This window comes from Calidris pugnax, unplaced genomic scaffold (assembly GCF_001431845.1).
Source record: "Calidris pugnax isolate Ruff unplaced genomic scaffold, ASM143184v1 scaffold133, whole genome shotgun sequence".
Lineage (NCBI taxonomy): Eukaryota > Metazoa > Chordata > Aves > Charadriiformes > Scolopacidae > Calidris > Calidris pugnax.
Genome location: NW_015090977.1, coordinates 3,463,886 through 3,478,885, shown reverse-complemented (window position 1 = coordinate 3,478,885; position 15,000 = coordinate 3,463,886). Strand labels below are relative to the sequence as shown.

The following is a 15,000-nucleotide window of genomic DNA, read 5'->3' as shown; positions in this document are numbered from 1 at the left end:
TAGAGCCTTCCCTCCAGTGCCAGCTGAGCTGGTTGTATCAGGCCAGGAGCGGAGGCTCTGAGGAAAACCATAAATATTGTGAGACGGGTGATGAAGGAGCGTGATGGGGGTAGTGATGGGGAGCTGGCAGGAGGGGAGGGAGGGACGGAGGGAGGCTGCGGATTCTGCATTTTTTGCTGGGGCCTCAGCAGAGCCCAATAGTTAATCATTAAAATATGCTTATATGTAACTAATCTCTGCAGGACAATGAACTGAGAAATTATTTAACGCAATTTAAATGGGTCATAGTAGTCACTATAATAAGTGTGCCTCGAGCCAATGGGAGCTATCAGGCTCCTATAAAAGCGGGTGGGGAAGAAATAGCAGCTGGTGGGAAGAGATCACCAAAGACCCGGTGCGTGTCCTGAGCTGCCTCTCGACACGGGGAGATCCTCCCGATCTGCCTGAAATCGGGCTCCAGCTCCGGGCTGAGCCCTTCTTCAAATATTTGTGATCCCTTCGGCGGTCAGTGGCTGCGGTGGGAAGGACGGGGTCTGCCCAGAGCCAGGAACTCGCTGCCCATGGGGACCAGAATCGCCTATTTAAGTCTAAAAAGGTGAAATTCAGCAGTGCTGTGAGTTGGGGAGTTGCGTCGCTGGGGGTGAGTGGGATGCTCTTCACGAGGTGGGTTGGACTTGGGTCAGTGGCTGGTTTTGGGGGAAACCCCATTTGTGTTTGCAATTTGGGAGATGATTGATGGTGCTGGCGGCGTTATCACAGCGTTATCCTGCGGGGACACGCAGCACCGAGCCAGGGTTTTGCAGGGGAATAGACGGGGATGGGGGGGAAATGAATGGAAATGGATTTTAGTGGGCTTTGATCGGGCTGTGAGAGGGGTTATATCAGCTGGGTGCTTCATGAACTGACCCCCACGGCTGTTTCAAGTCCCGTCCTCCTGGGAGCTCGGCGCTTGGCTCCCAGCCTCCCCACTGATGTGTTTTGGCTTTATCCCTATTATCATTTATAGCCCCACGGGGCTGATGCACCAGGTGCCTGTCGCTGAGTGTGGCTGAGACCCTCCAGCAGAGCAGCGACCATGGCTGGGGGGAGAATATATCTGCTGGAGGGAGAAGCAACACTGAGCTTTCTGCCAGCCTTGTTGCCAGCCTTAAAATACCCCGAAGAGATGTTAAGTGCCATTATTTCTAGCTCCACGGTACTGACATTCGCTCCTGCAGCGATGAACGATGTGCGCGGCTGCCCTTGCTGCCAGTCCTTAGATAAGCAGTAAATCCCAGCATCTCCAGACACCAGTTTCATCCCGCTGCTTGCTTTTTACTCCAGTCTTTTGGTTTAACAGTATTTCATCCGTCTCTTCTTGTGACTTTTCCGTCTTTTGTCCAATTTTAAGTCACATACAGTTGATTTATACCAAACCCCACGTTACATGAAATTAGCTTTCAGCTCCCTTTTTTTCCTGCTTGCAAATGGGTGCGAGGGCTTGCAGAGGTAATCGTGGCTGCGCTGGCCAGCTGCTCTCCCATCCAGAAAATAAAGAGCACAGCCTGTTTCCTGTTAAATTTTGCTGGTCGCATTGATTTACGTTGTTTGTCTCGTGTTTTATGGCTTCCAAGCTGATGTTGCGTTAAGCTGGCTGGAGTTTAGGCAAGAAATCAAATGCAGGCACTGGCAGGCTTCCCCCAGTGCATTCATGAGGGTTGATCACATCGTCACATTTTCTTAGTCACTGGGGGAGAATCGGCGGCGCTGCCTCGCCTGCGTCCCAGCCGGTTTGCATCGGGGCTGTGCTGGGGAAATGCACTTGTTGGACAATTTGGGAAATTCAAATTGGAGGGGGCAATGCAGGTGGCGGAGGGGCTGCGTCTCCCTGGGGTCTGGGGGCTCTGGTGGCCACCAGAGCAGTGGTTTGGTGGCCACGGGGGCGTCTCCCTTCTTTATCTTGACCTACAAGCTTAGTTTTTTCATCCTGTGTTCCCTGTTCTGTTGAGGAGGGGAATGAGAGAGGAGGTGGGTGGGTGCCCAGCAGCCAGCCAAGGCCACCCCACTGCAAACACAGACTGTGGCAGGAGTTCATATATAGATATATATATGTGTGTGCGTGTATAGAATCATAGATTATCTCAAGTTGGAAGGGACCCATAAGGATCATCCGGTCCAACTCCCTGCTCCTCGCAGGACTACTTAAAACTAAACCATATGACTAAAAGCATCGTCCAGATGCTCCTTGAACTCTGACAGGGTTGGTGCCATAACCACTTCCCTGGGGAGCCTGTTCCAGTATATATATATATAGATATATTTATGTGTATGTGCATTACATATGTATATAGGTTTATCTCCAGGCCTGCGTGGAGAGGTCATTCATAGGGGCACTGCTGATTTGAGGCAGCACGTTGTAGATCTGGGTCGCTGATGGTTTGCTGCCATCGTCCTTGCTGGCTCTCAGCAAGTCTGTGCAATGAGCTGTGGAGGTGTCTGCGCAAAAAAAAAAACTCAAAACAACTGCTTTCCATCCGCCCGGGGTTAGTCAGAGGCTGTCTGCGGAGCAAGGCAGGGATTTCTGCCCAAAGGAACCCAAAGAATTTGGAATCGAAAGCCCTGATCTAAGGGCAAAAGCTTCTCGCCGGCCACATGAGTGAAGAAAGTTTCTTATTTCGTTTTACAAGCGTCAGCAGCGCGTTGGCTGGGGAGTCCTGCCCTTTCTGCTCCGTCTCTGGCAGAGAAAGTCTGTGTTTTTTCCTTAGGAAAGCAAGAAATAGAGTATTCCTCTAGGACTGAATGTAGGAGAACATGAAGTTGTTACTACTAGGGCAGACACCTCCAGAATTCAGCTGGTTCCTATGGCAATAGGTCAGATGGCATTTACTCTTCACTGTAAGTTGTCTATTGATGTGCCTGCATTTGGAAATAACGGAGGAGCCGTGCGGGGGGTGTTGGAAGCAGGATGGGCTGAGTGAGTCCTGATTTTGCCATTTCTGCTCCCTTTCTCTCCATCGCAGTCAGGAAAATTGGTGTACTGATGGCTGCCCTCTTATATTGATCTAAAAGTGCTGTTGCAGGAAGATGGACTCATTATTTGCCTCTGCTGGTGCAATTCTGGTTTTCTTAAGGGAAAAAAAAAAAAGGAAATAGTTTCATTTTGAGCCCCAGGTTTTTCACATGGAGGGGCAGAGCTTCACTAGATGATTTCTTTGCTGCATTTTATTCTTCTCTGTACTGCTTTTTTCATTTAACATCTGTTTTATAGTTGAGGGGGGATATTATCTGCTGGTTAGAGCTGGGGATGGGGGCGGAGGAGGTCTGGATTTTGTAGCTCGTCTACCATGAAGTTACAGTTTGATACGGACCATTTTTTGATGGGTGCAAATTTCAGATGTCTTCACACCCTCAGGTTCTCAGCTGGGTCTCACCGCTCCCGTCACCTCTCTAATGAAGGTCCCTCGTCTGTTTTCAATTAGGACTGTTTCCCTCCCTGTCACACACCCAGCAGCATCTCGGGGAGCTCAGAGAGAGCATTAAATGCCGCGTTCCCATTTCAAAAGGCCACCGTAAAAATAAATGATTGATGGAAACCAAACAAGAAGGGGGAGCTCTGCAGAAGGTACCGCTCCTCCCTCCCCTATTTACGCTTCTCCCAGACCTTGGCCTGGGGCTCAGGCTTCACCCGTTTCACAACGTGCCTGAAGTTACAGCCTTGGGAATAAAAAATGGGTCTAAACCAAGATTTTTCAAGCGACACCCCCGGGCTGAGCTGTTCAGCTACTGCAAATGGGGAGAAACCACAGCCAGGGTAGGGTGCTGGATCCAGCAAGTGAGCCTGTCCCCCAGAACAATAGGATTTTATTTAATTATTTTTTTTAAAAAGGGCATCACATTACCCTCCTCATCTCCCCCAGGAATCCAATTGCTGAACTGACACTTGCTGGTGATGAGCCTGAGAGCAGCGGGGCTGCCCGGCATCCCCCGTGGAGGGGGAATTTAGGCTTTAATTCAGTTTCTTTTAGCTGACAAATCAAGCTCAACCATAAAGGAGGCAGGGCAGGATGGAAATACTGCAAGCCTGGAACAAGAAACCGTGATGGGGATGGGATTAAAATTCTGCCTTGTCTGATCTTTAATAGTGTGAACTGTAACACCACTTGTAAGAAACTCAAAGAAAAGGGCTGCACCATGTATCATCTCATTAGCAGTGTTAATTATGTTCCTTCGGAGCTTTATGTCATTTTAAAACTGTTTAAACTTCTGTAGCTCCTTGCAAGCTGGCCAGCTAATGGAGGGATGAGCGACAGACCCGCTGAGCACTCGTCGTACAGTCACTGCTTTCAAAACCCCTGCGCCTGATGGAGATGCCACCGTGTTTAGACAACGGGATATTTTTCATTTTCAGAACTGCTGGGGTTGCAAGAGCCCAAGTGCCAGTGAGTCCCCCCACTCCTGAGAAACTCGGCGTATAAACCAGAGCCAACTGCCCGGGCACAGTGTGTGTGGCCGAGGTGATTGCACTGGTGTCTCGCTGCCACCACCACAACCAGAGGGTCTGAAAGCCTTTGATATGATCCAAACAGAGCTCTGTCTTTGGCAGTGGAAGTTTGGGGTTTATTTTCTTGGATGCTGGAGTTTTTGAGCTGCTCTTTCACCTCCTTGTGCTGTTTTCCAGACACAGGTGGGATAATTTCTTGTGTCGCTGACGTTATAAATAAGCTAATGGTTATTTAGCTCATTAAGTGGCCACCACACAGGCTACCTCTTTACAAACTCAATTCCCCAAGAACTACCTTATCCCTCTTCCATTGAGGGTTGCAGTGCTGCTGCCGGCGGTGCTTTCCCAGGCAGATGCCCTTGGATCTGATGAACAAACGTGCTGGGGATGGGCCATGTGGGTGCAACAGGACTCTGAGGAGCATCACTCCTTGCTGGTGGATGAAAACCCAGCCCTTTGCTCCTGCCTCCATGACCAGCTATGAGGGCAGCTCAGCAAAAGCATTGAATCATCTAGGATGGAAGGGACCTTCAAGATCATCTAGTCCAACCATCAACCTAACTCTGAGAAAAAAAACCATCACTAGACCATGTCCCCCAGCACCATGTCAACCCGTCTTTTGAACACCTCCAGGGATGGTGCCTCAACCACTTCCCTGAGCAGCTCACTCCAAGGCTTGATAACCCTTTCAGTGTAAAAATTTTTCCTGATATCCAACCTGAACCTCCCCTGGTGCAACTTGAGGCCGTTAGAGCAGCCGGGAGCATCACACACCACTGGAAGCAAATGCCATCAGCAGCATCGTGCTGGGCATATGAGACTCTACAAGAGCTCTGGCTTAGCCAGTCTCTGTCATATTGGATTTTTTTTTAATTATTTTTTTTTTAAGAGAAACCTAAAGGAGGGGGAAGGAATTAGGCAATGGCTTGTTCTCAGATGTTCCCGTGCCGGAGACGAGTTCCCCGCCTGCGCACGTCCGTCGTGCCACATCGGCAGCTGTCTGCAAGCCAAGAACACGGGAAGATGCCTATAAATGTAGAAGAGGAGAGTATTCACTCCTGCTCTGTGACTGGAAAAACAGCTACTTCTGTATTTATTGGATGGCTAGGACTGCCTACCAGCTGGAAAAACCCGAGGACTCTCCACCTCCAGAGGCTCCTACAGCTGGGGAAAAAATCTCCCTGTGAAATAAATACATCTGATGCCTAAAACGCCTCGTCTGCGAGGAACAGGGATGAGGACTGCACGGAGATATTCCTAGCCCAGTAATTATTTCTCCAGGCACGTGGAAAGATCAGTTCTCGGCTGTCATATGTCTAAAGCAGCAGACACGAAATCAGACAGGGATGGGGGAATATGGAGCTATTTATCACGAAGAGCTGCTTTAGGGGTCGGAGCAGAAACCACCTCTTTCCCCTCTGAGCCACAACCGGGTTAAGTTTGGGTTGCAGCTACCTAAAGAAAAGTCCTTGTTCTCCTGACCTTGATAATTTTGGTTTAAATCCTCCTGAAATGGTGCTTGCAGCAGAAAAGCCAGCCCTGCCTGGCGACAGTGTGGCCCTGCTGGGACTGGGGGAATAAGGGATCAAAGCTGGGGCTGGCGGGGACGTGGGTTTCTTGGGGCTACAGCACCCAGGTGATATGAGCCCCTGGCTCCATAGTCGTGCCGAGACCCCCAGCCTGGACCCCCATCAGTGTTTGAAGTGTAACCGGGTCCCATGTGTCACACTTTGCCCTCCCATGGGATGCGAGCTGAGGTTTTCTCTTTTTGGGCCAATATCTCTCCCAGCAGGTGGGTGCAGCTGCGACAAGGGATGGGTGAGAGCAGGTTGGAAGAGCAGAATGAGCCCATGCCTTGCAAGACCTCTGGAATCACTGCTGTGCACCTAGATGGGGCCAAGCCGGGGGTAGGGGAGTGATGCTTTCAGGTTATGCACAAGGATGGTGCTGTGTGGGCAGGTTTGGTGCATCCCAGTTCTGGCAGACGAGGCTTTTTGCAGGCGAACACCAAGAAGGGCACCTTTCTGGTCCCACAGTGATTCTCAGGGCTTATTTTTTCTAACTTTGGCTGTGAAATACAAATTGTGTGGCTATTGAAATCGCCCCTCAGTGCCCCAGCCCATCAGTGCACGCACCGCGTCCGCTCCGGCATCCCCTGGGGCGACCTTTGCACGGCTCAGATGATCGATACGTGAGGCAGCCGGGCCAGAAAAATAATATCTGGTAGCAGAGAAAAGCAATAAACCCGAGCGTGCCTTTGGGAAATGCAGAGAGAGACACGAGCATCCTTCCAAGTTAAACAGCGTCCTCGCTGGGTTCGCAGCTGACAGGTTTGCTCTGCTCCTAAGACAGACTGCGCTCAGCGCGAGGCGTGATTCTGGGGGCAGAAACATCTATTCAGCAGAAACATCTTACTCTCCTGCTGTGAGGGGATGCAAAGGAATGTCATCAGCTTAATGTCTTGTGGGGCCTGTTTTCCCTAAACTCAGAGGCCCGTGAATGCAGCCTTTGGATGTTCTTCTCCTCTGGGGATCGTAAGTCTTCCCCGAATGTCGAATTTGAGGATTTTTTTGGAGCAGTCTGCACTTACAGACACCTCTGGGATTCATCTGCGGTGCTGGGTCCCAGCTGCCCCCGTTGTTCCCCATCCTGCCGTGATGTGCAGCCAGGAGCTGGGTGTTCATCCCCGTTCCCTACTCCTGGGATCTGGAATAACCCTCAGCCCAAGATAAATTTTGGGCACCTCGGAGGCCGGGCTGTGCAGAGGGATGCTGCCCCATGGTCCTCCCCTGGCCGAGGCACCTGCCCAGGGCTTGAGGTCTGTGCTGGTTTAAGTGCCTGCAGTTTACTTTGTTCGTAAGGTGTTAAGTCCATCCCTTTCCCTCAGTCAGAGGGCAGTTTGTTCGTATTCATAAAGGCAGAGATAACAGGATTGACTTAAGCACGTCTTTGACACAGAGCCAACAGAGCACTTAAGCGGGGTTGCTCGGGGGAGGAAGGATGCCCAGCCCTGCTCTGGGCTGCCAGACAGCACCGGCACACGTGGGGCTCGGGATTTCGGAATTAATCCTACCTAAAGGCCAAATGAATTTCCCAGACGCGCAGGACAAGCTGAAATCCAACCTAGTTGCTTTGTGCTTGATCATATCGGTGTCCTCCTCCAAATCCCTCTGTTCCCTCGGCTCCTTCTCTAGTGGATCTATCCATACGTATCCTTCTATAGCGGAGGTAACAGGGAGATTTATTTTCAAGGCAGAAGGGACAGCTGAGCCTCTCACCCCCTGGTTTTCAAAACCACCTTTAGCAAGCGTGGGGATGAAAGGCACAAGCACCAACCCTTCTCCATCTGCTTCTCGGTGGTGGAGAGATCCTCCCCGTGCGAGACAGCCAGCGAAAAGCCGGGTTGTGCAATCGCTGCTGAGGCATTCGAGGAAAAAGAATAATATTTAACAGTTCTGGCAAGAACATGCCTAAGCCAGCAAGCTCAGCTCTCCTTGCTCCAGGCCGGGAATGAGCTGGGCAGAGGCAGAGGGAAATTCTTTGCATTCTTAGGAGTGGGAAGATGGAATTAAGGTGAAATGCTCCTGGATGAGGGCCAGGATATCTCAACTAGCCAGCCTTCTCTTGCTTCTAAACATCACGCTGGAACTGAATTCAGGAATACTTTTGGAGTGGAGTTGGTGTCAGGAAAAGGATTGTATTGGAAGTCCAGGGAGGGGAAAAAAAAAAAAAAGAAGATCCATTTTTGTCTCTGAATGTGCCAGACCTGCAGCTGGCAGAGGTCAGGGCAGCATCGCTGGGCACTTCGCTCGCTCACGTGCTGGCCCAGTGACTTGTATCCTGTGGTAGAAAAGCTGCTGCTCACCGGGCAGGCCTTGGTACGAGTATAAGGCAGCAAAATCTGTCACTGCTGCTGGGTCTGTGACAGTCTGTGTGTCCAGAGGCTGTGCAGGATGGCTCCTGGCTCCTCCTGTGCCCTGGACCCGATGCGAGGAGGGAGCACGGATGCAACCACCAGGTTGGTCCCTCCAGGCAACGATGTCCAGCTCGGCCTCTGCCATAGCAGTGATTTGGAGAAAAAGTTTGATTTACGTTGTGGCTCACATTTGGAAATAACATGGAAAAAAAAAAGTTTAATGGAGGCTCCGAAATAGCACCAGCTTTCAGGACTCAGGGCTGCTCTTCCCTCCTCCTCCTCCTCCTGCCAGCAGTCCCAGGCACACCGTATGGCACTGGTAGAACTGGGAACAACCCTAAGTTGTGCCCATGCCAAACAAAAACCAGGCACAAAGCAGGCACACAGACCTGCTTCTGTTTCTCTTGGAGCTCCCCAAACCCTGGGCTGCAGCTTCAGTCCTGGGCTCATCCTTCACCCCGTGCTTGCGGCTGAGCTCCTGGCGAGGAGGAACCATTTCCCAGCTTCAGGGAACAAAATGGGAACAAGCCCACAAGGAGCAGCCAATACAACTGTCAAATGATGAGCAATTAAGTGCCATCCCTTCTCGTAATATTTATCCACCAGCAATAGCAACTTCATGGCTGAGAGTTAAACTCTGTCTGTACCAAGGCTTCGTGTGATGCAATATTTGGTGGGTTATTTGATCCACAGCTCTCAGACGAGCGCTGATTAAAGACGGGCCCAGCGTGGGGCACCCGCTATGTACAGTAGCTCCTCGTGCTTTTCCCCTTTTCTCCCTTGGAGAACAGCATTTTTTCCCCCCTGGAGGCACTGTTTGATTGCCACAGATTGGAAGCCTTTAAAAGAGATGCTCTGTGTGAGTCACAGTTAAAGCCATAAAAGAAAAACCAATAAAGCGATCTGAAAAGTGCTGTTTAATGGATTGAGGCAAACTTACTGGAAACAGGATGCAGACTGTTTCATCTTTAAATCGTTAGTTCAAATCCAGCTGCATTCGGGAGCAAATGACATTTATTCCCCGTCAATAGCTGTCAGAGAAAAGACATTTGAAAGGAATTTTACCACCTGAAAGGAGTTACTGATTTCTCCCTGGGCATGTCTGAAAGCCTTACGGACTCTCAAAACTCAGTCCTCACAGGGCAGAGCATTTCACGACGTGAAAATACTTGTCCTGCATGTAGGTACCTGCTCACGTGGCTGCCTTTGCTTAATTTTCTTAGCAAATAAAACACGTATGAGCCACACCACATCCACCCTGCTCAATAGTGATGCTTCTGCATCACCTGGGAGAAGGGGGAAGCGGAACAAGTGCTCGTCGTTATCGGCTCTCCGGGCAGCGAGCGTTGGCTCACCGTACCGGTGGAAACCACATCCCAGTTGTATAAGTTTTATGATGGGTGCTTTTCAAGGGCTATGAGAAACGAGGTAATGGGCTGTGATTAATTCTTGCATCCTGTCGGTATCGCTGTCAGCTCCGGCACCGTCGCTCGGCGTCTCGTGAGGCCGGGATGACGGCAGAGCCCAGCTGGTTATCTCCCCAGCCACCTGGGATTTGTACTGTCTCTCCGGGAGACAGGACAGCGAGTCAGACCTGACTTCAGGGCTTTTGGGGTAAAAAGGGGATGTTCTCTCACACGGTGGTCCCCATCCTTCTCATACCAAGGTCTCGCTGCTGGTGCTGTCTCCCAGCCCCGGTGTCCCCGGCCAGCTGAGCCCTTACCAAGTGGTGGTGTTGATCATCACTGCTCAGTGCAGGGGTGGTTTTTCTCAGACTGAATTTCGGGCTGGCACCGTGTTAAATCCCTTTAGCTGGTTTTTCCCCCTACCTCCATTTGGCAAACATTAATTTGGGCAACATGGATCACTCCCTTTGATACGACCCTGTGGCAGCGCTGGCTTTTCCATGGTGTGTTTGTCTGCACACACTGATGGCAGCGGGGCCAGACCTCCTGGGTGTGAAAAAGAAATAGTTTTTCAGCTTGATTAAGACCTTACATATAACCATGTTCATGTTAACAGCTCACATTCAACCTGTTTTCCCGCTCTTCAGGGATAAAAGCTGTCTTTCTCCTTGGAGCACTGAGAAGGGAGCCTAGGGCCAGTACTTATTAGAGGTGATTTAACCTATAGATTTTGTCTCCTCCAGGACAGAGCTTGCTGTAGCTGTACCTCCAAGGGCAAAGTGCTGGTGCAAAAGTCCCCCCAGGTCCTTGCCCACCAGCTGTGGGTCAGAGGAGCGGTGCGATGTGCCGGCAGCCAGCTCAGGCTCCAGCTAGCGCTCCAGCCTGATGCTATTCCAGATGTTTCCACAGCTGCACAGGTGGTGGCCACATGGCTGGTGCTTCCCCCAGTGCTGTACAACAGGCGTGGGAGGCCAGGAGACACCTGAGCTGTGAGCCCAGCGGTGCTCCCTGCCGTCTGTGTGTCTGTTAAAATGTTTAACCGTGGCTTTTCTCAATTTATCAGAGAGCTGCAGCTTAAACCCCCTCTGCCCAGGACAACGGCACTGATACCTAAGGCAGATTTTATGCAGTTTATAAAGGGTTAAACGGTAGAGAATCTTCTATGGCTATTTTAGCAGCCATCCCAAATGGTTTCAAGGTAAGAAAGGATGTCTGTGGCCCTGGGAACATGGTGACCCAAGACAGGGATGCAATAAATACAGACATTGGCTGACAAACAGGTGGTAGCAGGGAGATCATTAGTTTTAATGAGCAGTTAAGCAGTTAGAATGTTTTGCCAGCATGAAAAGCGAGCCAAAGGACAGGTGAAGAAGATGAAGATTGAGGAAGAAACGACCCTCACTCAACATGAGGACCACCAGAAGGCACAACTATGCACGCCCAGTAATACGTAAATGAATTCTTGGAAATGTAATGAATATACTAACCTTTTATTGGAATTATATTGACTATGTATCTCTGTTGAGTATAAATTTAATTTGACAACAGCATTCGGGGTGCACAACAGGAGGAACAATCCCCTGTGCACCTGGCACCGCAATGAGGAATGCCTCCTTTCTAAAACTTAATTTAAATTGAGTCTTAGGAAGTTTTATCGGCCGGTTTGCGGTAACAGCACTGCGTGTTTGGATGGTTCCTCTGAGCCCCCACCCCAGTGGGTCGCACCCGGCGAGGAGTTTTTTCTCGTTAAACCCCAGTTGAAATCCCGTCCTTCCCTCTCCTCTCCAGCGATGGCGCCGTGGGTTGGGGGAGGGAGCCCTGATGAAATCCAGCTGTTCCCAGTCACCAACATCTGTCTGGCACAGCTGCCCGGGCTCACCCAGCGTCACCGCCCGCCTGTCCCCTCCCCGCTCCAGCTGTGCGCTCCAGATGTTTTCCGCCGCGCCCGCAGTGGTTAATGACACCCCCCAGCCCCGCGCCCGCCGCCCGGCCCCGCCCCCTCAGCTGTCAATCTCCAACTGCGGCCCAATCGTGTCCCGCGACACATCGAGGCCGGCGACCAATCAGGGCGTGGTTGTGATTTCCATGGCAGCCGCAGCCGCGCGGCTGAGGGGAGGTGGCGGCGGCGGCGGCGGCGGCGCAGCCGGTCCTGGTCGCGATCCCGGTCCCGGTCGCGACTCAGTGCGATGGTGCCGGCGGGGACCCGCGGTGGCGGAGGAGCAGCGGTACTGCTGCTGCTGCTACTGCGCGGCTCCAGCTCGGCCCTGGCGGCGGCCGCCGCGGCGCGGGGGCGGCGGCAGCGCAGGTGAGGAGCCGCTGCCCGCCGCGCACCTGAGGCGGGAGGGGCGGCGGGGCGGGCCCCGGGCGCGGCCTTTCCCTCTTTCCCTCCCTCTCTCCCTTCCCGCACCGCCCCGACGGCGGCTGCCGTGCTCCGCCCTACCGGCGCTGGGGCGGCTCCGGTGCTGCTAGAGCCCTTGGCTTTGTCGGCCGGGCTGGGGCGGCGGTGGGGGGGGGCGGCCGCGGCCTGAGGCAACGGCTGGGAGCGGGGCGGCGGCGCGGCCGTGCGGTGCCCGCGCCCCCTGAGGCGCCGCTGCCGGCCGGGGGAACCGGGCCGGACCGCTCGGCTGTACGGGTTCCGTAGCTACACCGGGAGCGCCCGAGGATGCCCGGCGGGGCCGGTTCGGTGCTTCCCGCCGGCTCCGCGGCGGGGTGCGAGGCGGATCCGAGCCGGGTAAACGGGAAAGTTTCCCTAGGGGCGGGTAACCGGCCTGAGGAGCTGCCGGCGCTCCCGCTGGCTTTGTTCGGGGGAGGCTGGCGGCTGTGAGTGCCCGCGGCGGGGCAGGGGGGGCACAGGAATAGTTCTGTAGCGCTGCCCTTGTGTCTGCGAGCAACCTGTGAGGGTCCGGGGGTGTGCAAGCCCCGCAGCAGCAGTTTCCCAGCAGCAGACCTGCTGCGGCTCTTGGCTGGAAGTGGTTTGGCAGGATAAGGTGTTTGCATGCGTTACTGTGAACGCGTTGTGCGAATTCTTGTTATTCACTATTAGTGTTATTAAGCAGCTTGATTCTTTGAAGTCCCCTATGTATAGAGGAGTGCTGAAATCTGGGAGGCATAGTGCACAGAACAGCACCTCATCTGCTGTTAGTGTCCTACTGACTTTTTTTCCCCCTCTCTTTTTTTGTTTTGGGGGTTTTTTTAAACATTAAAGAGCTAGAAGCCTATGTGTGTTGCTAATAAAATTCTTTTTGTTGAATTGTTCTCTAGTAGTAGCTGTAGTACTTCACAAATGCTGTGTATTCTTGCGTAACTAGGTGCATGCCGGTAACTCTTTTCTTTGACCATTCAATATGTAAATCCGGATCACTTGATGTATGTATTATGTTTATAGATAGAGCAGAATTTATAGAACGGGGGGAGAAGAAATCTAGAGAAGACAGCTGCAGGGCTTGAGAGTCACAGTGACTTAAAGCTAAAGATGGACTTGATACTCGAGGCTTCTTGATTTTGATTTCTAGCTTTGCTGAGTATTTTGCTTGGGGTTTGCTTGCTTGTCCTGTACATTGGCATTCCTCTCTGATTCTGTTACGTGGCTGGTAGTGATAGCTGATACCTGGTCTTTGGGGAAATCATTAAGGTGATTGTGCAAACACTGCTTTGAAGGCATAAAAGTGCTTCCTGAATACTTAAATGATTTTTGGAACAATCGTCTACAACAGTTTGGATAGCTTCTTGAAGTGGTGTACTGTGAATATTTCAGTCGTGTTCCTTGGTGCTGTGCTATACCATTATCATGTAACTGTCAGCTCCCCTATGCAATCTTCTTTGTGGTGAACAAACACAAACTACCAGAAACAAACCAGTTCATTGAAGGAAAGGTTTTATGGAATTCTTTTCTTTAACTTTCATTTAGGAATGCTGAAAGACTAACACTGTATGAAAGGGCTTCTTATTTGTACTGTTTGATGAGCTTAATATAGAAATTCCTCTAAGAAATATAGTTTCTGGTTTTCTAAGCGTAATTTGTTTTTAATATGATTCTTGAGAATTCTCAGTACCTGTTGCCTCTCCAGTATTTATTTCTACAGAGGAAAAGTGAAGGGGCAAGAAGAGGCAAGGAAGATACTGACAGGGTTGACACTTGCTTCTTTAAGTGCTAGCAGCATTTTCATTTCTCCTTCTACAGTCAAGAGCAGAGAGTGATAATGGATAACAACCATTTAGGATTTTTTCCCACTCAACTTTGCTACCTTACCAGTGTAAAATGAATTTCCTCTACAGATTTATACTGCGAGCTTTGGGTGTAGTGGTCAGACAGCGGTTGTGCATCTGAAAGGCAGCATCTCTGAACTGTGAGCGTTTTCTGTTCCTGGGGTCTGTGTTTTGGAGTCTGCTACATAAAGCCTTACAGGGGTCTAACAGCCCCAGAGACTGAGGGATTGAGCAGACCTACTAAGTAGGAAAAGAGAATCATAGGAGCATGGCAGGAGGATGTGAAGGTAAACTGTAAGAAGAGTGTGAGGGGAAAGATGCCTTTCCTACAGTATGAACTCCACTGCTCTTCTACTCATCTCTGTCTTGCTCCTGCTTTCCAGCACAGGTGAGAGGGCAACTGGATTTGGATGACTTGGAAGCCTGATGGCCTGTTGGCAGAAAGCTGGCTGTGATCTTTCCTCCCAGCAAAGTTCCCCGGTCAAACACTGTGGTGAACACTTGGGGAGATGCAGGAACAAATCTAAGCAGCACTTCTTTGCTTGTCCTTCCTAGAAGGAGGTCTGGCTATCAGACTGAGCCAGAAGTTCAGGAGATGGAAGCAGAGGACAATCTCATCACTGAAAAATGTTTTATATATATATTTATATTTTTGGTTTTGTTTTTTTGAGATGGGTAATGCTGGTGTAGCTGTCCTGTTAGTTTAGGCTTGGAAAAAGCCCTAGACCTCACGAGGGTTGCTTATTACTTGATGGTAATAGATCTTTTTTTTTCCCTGGCAGGGAATGCTTTAAACAGCAACAAAACCCAAACTGTTCTAACATAAAATGCAAATGAATGACTTGCCTCTTGACTAAGCTGAAAATCTTCAACATTTCTTGGATGAACTTGAGGAAAAAGGTCTTGACTTGCTGCATGTAGGAGGAGGGAAGGAAGGAGAGAGAATTAGTGTGTGCAGAAGAAGGAAACAAAGCAGTCATTTTTGCTTTGCT

At 50.9% G+C, this 15,000-nt stretch overlaps 1 protein-coding gene across 4 annotated transcripts in view; it reads left to right on the top strand.

Moving 5' to 3' along the window:
- The first annotated feature begins 411 nt into the window (after positions 1–411).
- TPST1 (tyrosylprotein sulfotransferase 1) overlaps positions 412–15,000 on the top strand; it is a 39,512-nt gene continuing 24,923 nt past the window's right edge. For 2 of the 4 annotated variants that reach the window (XM_014953357.1, XM_014953353.1), the window contains exon 1: positions 11,948–12,107. The gene's annotated coding sequence lies outside the window, so the exon portion shown is untranslated. Of the gene's footprint in view, positions 596–11,947; positions 12,108–12,320; positions 12,534–15,000 lie in introns of those variants that run through there. The other 2 variants (XM_014953355.1, XM_014953354.1) reach the window with 2 other exon arrangements.